This window comes from Melozone crissalis, unplaced genomic scaffold (assembly GCF_028551555.1).
Source record: "Melozone crissalis strain CALT ecotype California unplaced genomic scaffold, PUWL_Pcris_2 ptg000017l_1, whole genome shotgun sequence".
NCBI lineage: Eukaryota > Metazoa > Chordata > Aves > Passeriformes > Passerellidae > Melozone > Melozone crissalis.
In genome coordinates this window covers 6,291,755-6,300,881 of record NW_026535795.1, presented here as the reverse complement: position 1 = coordinate 6,300,881, position 9,127 = coordinate 6,291,755, and the positions used below count along the sequence as shown (strand labels likewise).

Here is a 9,127-nt window from a genome sequence, read left to right as displayed (position 1 = left end):
TAATTATGAATCAGCTCGGGTAAAATCATTCACCTTCTGCTGGGTCTCGGGGAGGGGGGAGCGCCAGGAGAGAGGGGCCGGCGGGGCCGGGAGAGCCCCAACTCTCGGTGCACTCAAGGCAGCCGCTCCATCTCTCTCGCTCGCTCTCTTTGATGCTATACTGTAAATTTATTTCACCTCAGAGAGTAAACAGATATATTGCAACCCCAAGGGTTCATGGGTAGTGTATTTACAAAGGGAAGGCGCAGCAAGCCCCCTCTGTGCCATTTCCATTAATGAGAGCGGTCATTAAGTAAATGAGACATTGCCTTTAGCAGGCTTAAGAGTTCACACACTAAGGAGTATCAGATATTTAATTGAAACCAACAACCCGTCTTACACGCGTGTTACTGGTGTAGGGAAGTGGGCTGCCCTCCAAGAACTCTCCCCCCACAACCTCCCCCATGCAAATTTCATGATTGGTTTCCGTGATGTCATTTTGTAAAGGGGCAGACAATAGCTGTGGGGAAAGGTAAGTCAATATTATGTTCTTTCGCTGACAAAGGCAGATAATGCTGGCTTTTTTTTCTTTTTTTTCTTTCTTTTTTTTTTTTCCTCTTCTTTTTTTTTTTTTTTTCCTCCCTCCCCTCCCCTCCCTTGGATTGAGACAGAGGGGAAAGGCTCTCGGAGCACACAGTTGATGTAAACAGACGCAGGCGTTTCGCCTTTACAGCACGAAGGCTGGGTTGTTGTTTTGAAAATTGCACTGGAGAACCGAGGGGATTTTTATGATGATCATCATGCTCCTAGGTCCATCTTTGCTCGCTCGCTCTCTCGCTGGCTGCGAGACGCTAGTGGACATGTTATGCTTCTGACTGGAAAGAGGTTGGATAAGATGAGAAAGGAGGAGATTTATTGAAAAAAAAAAAAAAAGGCACAACGTCGCATTCAACCGGGAAACTTTCTGAATATTTCTGGAAGAGGATGCTTGCCGGGTTGGTGAACCGCGGGATCGGTGGATGTTTATCCGGAGGGAGGTGTTAGCAGAAGACGCTCCCGGGCGCCGGGAGGAGTTTGCGCCGGCGGCGGCGGCCCCGCGGCCGCGGAGCTCTCGGAGGTGCTGATCCGGGCGGGACCGGGGTTCCGCGCGTCCCTCGCCGCGCTCCCCTCACCCCAGGCCCCTTCCTGCCAGAACTCCATCCCGAGTCCGCGCTCCGCACTCCTGGGCAGCTCCGCGGGCCCCTCGCCCGGGGACGCGGGTGCGGAGGGAGGGCTGGCGGCTGCTCCCTCCTGCCACCGCCACACTTTTCTTCTTCTCCTTTTTTTTTCTTTCCCTTTCCCCCCCCCCTTCTTTCCGATTATTGCCTACTTTAGAGCTCTCTATTTATAGCAGCGAGGCACAAGGGAAGTGTGCCATGTTTGTGGATTTCTCTCTATACGTTGACCAAGACAGAAATCTGCGTGTTCTTATTTTTAGCTTGCTCGGAAGAGGCTTTGCTTGGCTAATCTCTTTATCAATTTTAGCAAAGTTTGTTGTGGTGCTTGTTCCGTGGGTTATTTGCAGAGGGAGCGAGGGGCAGGGGAGTGCTGCCCGAGGTTGTGCTTGCGCTGCCATCCACCCCGGCCACTCGGGCTGAGTTTGAGTTTGGGGTCCGGGTAGGACGGACCCTCCTGGGGGAGGCGGCCCCAACGGGGGGTCGGCATCTTCGGAGGCTGATCCCACACAAAGGGGCAGGTAGTGGGGATCAGAGCTGTCGGAGCAGGAGCCTTGGGGCATGCCAGGCTCCCCGGGGCTGGGCAGGGCAAAGGGGGCATGTTGCCCCCCTCGATCCGGCCGGGCAGCCGCTCTCCTCCCGCTATTGTTGAGCCCCCTGGCTTCGAGCAGCCGCTGAAAACAAATGCGAAAAGCCCCGGCTAAACCCTCGCCATCGCCCTGCCGCTACTTTTAGTTATTCTTTTTTTCTTTCTTCCCCTTTCCCTCTCTCTCGTTGGCTCATCTGCTGTTATTATCAGCCTTTTCCATATGGCCACTTTAATTAATGGCAGACAAAAGGGAGTTTGCGGCGAGGGGGTGGGGTGGGGGGAGAGGAATCTAGGAATTAGAGTTTATAGTTGGTTTGTCTCTCTCTGATGCTGTCATAGAAACCAGAAGCAAAGATGCCGCCTTTCCACTTCTTTGTATGATCCTGTTTATTGTTCCTGAGCGGCGCAGATTGGAGCAGGCGCGTGTTGCAAAGCACAAACCAGCGCCGGCTGCTACCGCCGGGAAACCCGGGCACAACTTGTCCCCTTCGGCTCTTTCAAACCTGTCTGCCCTCCCCCCTTCTCTCCCCTCCTTCACCTGCTTCGGGAAGAACAAGGAGAACTTGGTTTTCCTTTTTTTCCCCCCCTCTCTCTTTCTTTTTTCCCCCTTGTTTTCCTTTTTTATTTGCTTTTTGTGATTCTTGGGGTTTTTTTCCTCCAAATGATGTTATGGGTCTCTGGAATCCCCGCCACACAAAGAGTAGGAAAACTCGGGAAAGTTGGTATTTTCCCTTCCCAGAAAGCGGACGGGAGCTGTCCCGTGTGTCCCGCTGGAGCTGGGGTCCGGAGCAGCGGGTCCGGCTCTGTCCCGGGTGCTGTCACCGAGCTGTCCGGGCTCCCCCGGGCCGGCTGGCCGCGCTCGGGGCTCGCCATGTCCCGGGGGTCCCGTCGGGGAGGGGTCTGGGCTGGCAGCGCCGCTTGTCCCCCGCTCGGTCCCCATGAGGAGCCGGCATCCCTTTGCCCGCAGGGTCACCGCTGTCCCGGGCAGCTCTCGGGGAGTCGGGGGGCAGCGGGGGCACCTCGAGCTGTCAGAGACAGAAATTCCTCCCCCTGAGAGTCCTGGGGCTTGGCCGGGCAGGAGGGATGGAACTTAAGGTCACTGCCAAAGGTGGCCTTGGTGACTTTGGGACCGGGGTGCTCCCTTCCCCTTTGGCAAATCCTGGGCTGGAAGTGGGCTAGAATCCCCTTCCCTGAAGATCCCAAAACTCCCTCATTCTCCCCCCACCTCCACTCCTTGTCTGTCTGATCTCCTCGGTCCCTTTGCCCCAGGAACATCCTCATCCCGAGGCAGGGGGACACCAAGCAGGGGACAGCAGCCGGGGGTCGGGGCGGTGCCACCCCTGCATTTCCCAGTTCTTGTTTTGGAGTGGCTGTGAGAGAAGGGGGGCACAGGGACCCCCTGGCCTGTGGCTGCCCCGCGGGGCCGGGCTGTCCCCAAGAGTGACAAACTGGGGGCTGGGGTGCGCAGGGACAGCCGAACCCCCCCTGTTCTGCGCCTCCCCCGCCCCGTCCCGCAGAGCCCCGGGAGCCGCAGCAGTTCTCGGCAGTCAGATGATGATGAGGAGGATGATGATGATGATGAGGGCAGGGCTGACTTCGCAAGACGTAGCTCGGCGTCAGAGCAGCTGCCATTTTAGCAGACGGTACTAAACCCCCCCTCCGCCCCCCCGGAAGGCTCGGCTTTGGGGTGCTGCCTCCAAACTTGGCTTCTGGATGGGACACGCTGCTCTTGTTGGGCTTTGGGGGCAGCAGTGCACCCTAAGCCAGCAGCACTCTCAGGAGAGGCTGAATGACACAGCTTTAGAGCTCAGGAAACAGAAACTCTTTCCCCTTCCTGAAATCCCACCGCAGTTTTGCATCAGGGCTTGAGGAGGTTAGACTCCTGAACCCCCAAAATCAATTTTGTAATGCAAATTGTTCTCTCCCTCCCTGCCCAGCCAGAGGCAGAGCCCTCATTTGCACCCTCGGGGGGCTGATTTTGCCAGGGATGCTGCTGTCCCAAATCAAGGGCTGGGGGCACCGGGACCCTCTGCCCCCCGAGAGCAGAGCGTGGCAGGGAAGGGGAGGATTTACAGTAAAGGCTGGAGCCAGGGCTGGGCCGGGCTTCCCAGAAGACACGAAATGAGGCGTGTGAAGGGGAGGGAGAGGCGGGGAAGCATCGCCTCACCACGGGGAAGTCAGATGTGGAACTTTAGTGGCAAAGTGGGGCACAGGACCTGCTCTTTCCTTTGCTTTGTGAGTTTGTAAATGGAAGGGCTTATTTTTCCAGCTGTAAACTGAGTTGTTAGAGCCCTTCCCTTAATGATAAAGTGCATTTTCTCACTTTATAGCTGTTCCACTTTCTCATAGAGGGGAGCTGAGCATGGAGGATCCACACTTCAGGCTTCCAGAGCTGTGTTACTGTGCCGCTGTGTGTTACTCCTCTTTCCCCAACAAATCCCTTTTGGGTTATTTATTGTGCAGGTGCTATTTGCTCCCTGGCTGTGTGGACAAGGAGGGAGGCTGAGGTGTCCCAGATTTATATAACTTTACTGTCCTATAGCGGCCATGAAAGGATTTTCAGCCTGGGGTCAACTGCCTCTCAGTTCCCAGGTATATCTGGAGTTATGGCAGGGTGGAAATGGCTGTCAAGAAACTTTTTCCACCTTTATTTTCTGCCTTTTCCTTCTTTCTCCTGTGTTTTATTGGTTTCTACAAAGAATAATTCCACCCATGCTCCCATGCTGGTTTTCCTGGATGTGTGGTGCAGAGGCCACTGGTATCTCTGACTCCCTTAGGGGGCAATTGTATGAAACTTCCCATCTTGAAGTATTTCTTATCACTTCTGAGGCTGTTTAGCTTTTCAAAGTAGAATTTTGATCCATAGCCCAGGCCTCAGAGAGGAGAATCATGGTGTAAATAGAGAAGTGGAGAGATAAGTTTCTGGAGTGGAGAAAGGCCCCAAATACTTTGTTCTGAGAATGAAATGAAGTTATGTGAGAGTTTCTTCTCTGGAATCTGGGACCCAGGTCTTGAGTAATGGCAGAGAGCAGGGCTGGGACATCCCTTCTGCTCCCTTCAGAGCTCGGAGGGGAATCTGTCCCCTCCCACTCCCCACCAATATTTTCACCAAGGAGAAAAGGGCTTTGTGGGCTTATATTTGGAGTTTCCCCTCTTGGCAGGTTAATCTGTCAAAGGGGATTTCTGGAAGTGCAGTTTGCCCTTGCAGAGCTCAGGAGCTGCTTCTCTGGGAGCAGCTGGGAGGTGCCTTTGCCCTTTGGCGTGGGGCTGACACGCAGAAGGTGAAGAGCAGTTTCTGCTCCCCGTGCAGGTGCCCTGGGAGCAGCAGCACAGGAGGGCATCCCTTGGCTTCCCTGAGCTGCTTTCCCACAGTGTCTTGCCTGGAAGGGAGGTTGTTTCTGATTTGGGAATGGCTGAAGTTGGACACTGAGGTAAGGGTGTCTCAGGGGTATAAACATGTATTGAACAATTGTGTTTAAAGACTGTAAACATTAAAAATCACCAGAGTGGAGCAGATCCTCAAAAACTTTAAACACTGTGGATTTTCTAATGACTGTTTCATGGAAGGCACAAGTTGGAGTTTTAAGGAAAAATGACAAATACACATCCCAAAATGATTTTCTATTGTTGAGGTTATTCATCCCTGCAATGCTCCTGTTACCCTTGCTGTGGGTTTGTGGGACTGGGTGGGGAGGCAGAGAAGATTTCTGGGCTGGAGAGGTCCAGACAAACACACTGACCATTTCTGTGAAATGTTGGTCTCTTGAAGCAGGAGTTTCCCCTTTGAGAAGCTGCATTTTTAACAGCTCTGGCTGCTTTTTAAAACCAAGCACCCCTCCATGCCACAGCAGCCTTTGGGGAGGCAATGCCTGTAGGAAACCGGTCCAGCAGTGCCCTGAATTCACCCAGTGGGACCTGTGGCTGGTTTTGGGCAGACCCAAGAGGAAAAAGGCAGATGTGACTTTTTAGGGGCAGAATATGGGTTTGGGCTCCATCCCACTGCCCTTCTCCTTTGCTGCTCCCATCAGAGCATCCTGGGTGCCCATTGCACACACAGATTCATGTGTGCCTGATGCCAGGTGTGTTTTGTAGCAGCAAGAAAATGAATTGGCTGGGAAAGTTTGCCCAGGGAAGGTTGGTTTGGTGTGGAAGGATATCAGGAAAGGGAAATAGGGAATTCCCAGGCACAGTTTGGTTGAGGAAAAAGTGTCTGGGATCACCTTGTTCTGCCAGTTGGGCTGTTCCCAGCAAATGTCAGTTTTAGAGCAGAATACTGAAGTGCTGTGCTCTGCAATCCTCTGATTTTCAGTTTGGTTTGGTTTAGGAAAAAAAGGAAAAAAAAATTTCCACCTAAATTAAAGTACTTTTGATCTTTGTCTTTCATTGAACTTTTTGCTTCAGAGAGAATAGATTAATAAACACTTTCAAATGGAAAAACATAGTTTGGAAAGGTTCCCCTTTCATCTTTAACACAGAGCTTTAATGCTAACCGGAGTTTGAGTAGGCTGTTCCCCCATTCCTTTTCCCTCACTTTTTTTTTTAATCTTAACAACAATAACTTTGCTTTTATTGTGATCATGCTGGCCTTTACTGGTCACTTTTTATTCTTTCCTTTTTTATTTTGAAGTCAGCACGTTAAAAAGAAAAAAAAAATCGCAATGTTATTTTAATCAGACCAAATGAAAGAGCAAATCAGAGCGAGAATTTTAATCTGCCCCAAGCAAAACTGCCTTGTACATCTGTCATGTTGGGATTAGTGGAACTCTTTAAAGAAGCTGCAGACTTTTTAAACAAAGTATTAAACATTTGTGACCTGATTTCCATTCTTACAATATTCTCATTAATAAGAGTGCAGGCTGAAAAGACATCTGTTAGGTCCTGTTTGTTTTAAGAATATTAAAGGCTAATAAGAATATTGGAGAGTTGGGGGTGGGGGGGGAGTCTAAGTGTAATATTTAGAACCAAATCTCAGATCTGAAGTTTTCCAAAGTGATTTTGAGTCTAACTTGGTGCAGGGCAGAGGGAAACACAAATCTTGGACTTTGGATGCTCTGTGTTGTTGTTTGTGATAGATTTAGGCTGATGGTGCTTGTGTGAGCCTTCCCTTTGGGCTGGGAGCTTTGCCATCCCTGTTTAGGGGGTGGAGAAGGGGAAACTCTGCCTTTCCAAGATAAAATCTAGGCTGAAATGGTGCAGAAGCAGAGATGCAGTCTTAAATTGTACACAAACAAAACTGGCGTGTGTGTGTCACCTGCACTCACCCAGTGCTGCTTTGGACTAGACAGGAAGCAGAGTGGAGAGGGAATGAAAATGTCCTTCATGGGCTTGCTGCTTGTTTTTTGCTGAATGGGAAGGCAGTTAAAGTAAATGGCCTGGCTTGGACCCCTAAGGAAAAAATAAAGCCAGGCATGTGTTGGGTAAAGCACTCGCTGAAAGAAGCCTTCAGCATTAACGTGCATGTATGGTTTAAGAGAAGGTTGCTGTCGACGGCAATCTTTGCATCTTGTTTATGCTTGCTGGGTAAAATATTAACTAAAGCATCTGAACATAAAGTTCTGGTGTGAAAGAATATCAGCAGGGGAGAGCCATATGGTGCCAGGCTGCTAACAAAATACCAAACGCTGGAGATTCCTTTTTGCAGAAGCCTGAAAACTCTCGTTCCCATCCATAATACATGAGTTCACGCCTTTGATTACTCCAAACATTAGTCCAAGTGGTGCAGGAGTCTCTTTGGAGCTTACACAACTTAGGGCACGCTGTGCTCTTCCCCCCTCTTCCTTTACATAAAAGAAATCGATGTTGAGCTGTTAAGATACAAATATCCAATATGCTGTAAGACAATATGTTTCTGAAAGTGCTGCGTAAGCTGCCTTCCCTCTAATTAAATATAAACTGCAGCAGAGACTCGCCTTTCTTCGTTCCTCTGCTTGAAATTGTTTGGCAAGCATGTGGCTCTCCCTAGGACAGCATCTGCAAGCGAGGCTGGTGCCAGTTTTGGGGAAGCCTCTTGCTCCTTGTGGGTGCAATCAGAACCTCTCTGATCAATGCTGGGGGCTGTGATTGTCTCTCTGAGCAGCAGCTGCCAGGCTCGTTTATCTGAGCCCTCTCTGCAAGCCCAGGGTCGGGTGTGTTCAGCAGCAAAGGGCTCAAACCCAGCATTAGGAGGATTCCCTTGGTGAATATTATTGTAAGGTACAAGAGAGCTCAGGGGAGCTTTCACGCACACAGTACTTAAAATGCTAGTTATTGCTGGCAAAATCTATAGGTGACAGTCTGAGGACTTTTGAAAATGTCTCTTCTTTTAAACAATCCCTTGAAACAAACAATCTGATATTGAACAACTTGTGCTTGTCACTGGGCTCCCTGAGAGTGTCTGGTTGAGGTTTGTGGTGAGCACCTGAACACCTACAGAGTGCAGAGAAAGCTCCCCAGCAGCTGCCTTTGGTTAACCCACATTTCAGAGCTGGAGCCTTTCCCTGCTCCTGGTGTTTCTGCAGTCTGGGGGTTGGAAGGCAGTGGCTCTCTGGCAGCCATGGCTCTGGAGCCAAAGCTTGCATTACAGTCACCTGTTTCAGCTCTTGGACATCCAAACCCTCTGGAAGCACATCAGGTTTAGCACCTAAATGCAGAATTAGGCTTTCCTTTTAGCACTGGCTCTTCCCATTGTGGCTGTGTGGGCAATGAAGGGTGATGGAATGGGAATTAAGTCAGTGCCAAAGTGCTGCTGGCTGGATGTTTGGCAAAAGCTTTATGGCAGGGAAGGGTTAAATCTGCAATACTGTGTCCCAAAGAAAGGCTGCTCTGGTGAACTGCTGGGATAAGTGAAGGTGTCAGGTGGGCTTTGAGAGAAGTTGTCTGATTTCAGCCTAAAACTGAATTCTAGTGGGGCTTAAAGCCTAAATTGAGCCTTCCTGAGGGACACATGTTTAGTCCTTGCTCCCAAATGCCTGTGTGAGAATGAGAGGAAAATAAATGAATTCACTTCTACGGCAAAGGAAAAAATATTCTTTATTTGTAGGAAATCAAAATCTTCGGGTGGGTGAGATTCTGGGTGAAGTGAGGTTGGGTGAAGTTAGCCCAACTTGAGTGGCTCTGCAGAGGGGAAAGGATTCACCCCTCTAAAAGCTGATGTGGCCACAAGCACGTCTGGAGTCCCAGCTTCTCCTGCTTTTGCATACATTTGTCTTCCATAATTCTGAAGCTTTGCATCTAGCAAGCTTCTGGCAAGTGGAGTTAAAGGTTTGTTTGTTGCCCTCAATATTTTGATGTAATTAGTCAGTGAGCAACTCACTGCTTTTGCCCAGAGAAACGGGCTCTCCAAGAACACAAGTGACAGGAGAGGATT

The 9,127-nt window shown here is 50.3% G+C and overlaps 1 protein-coding gene across 2 annotated transcripts in view; it reads left to right on the top strand.

Moving 5' to 3' along the window:
• The first annotated feature begins 435 nt into the window (after positions 1–435).
• The window catches only part of MYT1 (myelin transcription factor 1), a 59,404-nt gene continuing 50,712 nt past the window's right edge, over positions 436–9,127 (top strand). The window contains exon 1 of one of the 2 annotated variants that reach the window (XM_054274650.1): positions 436–511. The gene's annotated coding sequence lies outside the window, so the exon portion shown is untranslated. Of the gene's footprint in view, positions 512–1,024; positions 1,097–9,127 lie in introns of those variants that run through there. The other variant, XM_054274651.1, reaches the window with a different exon arrangement.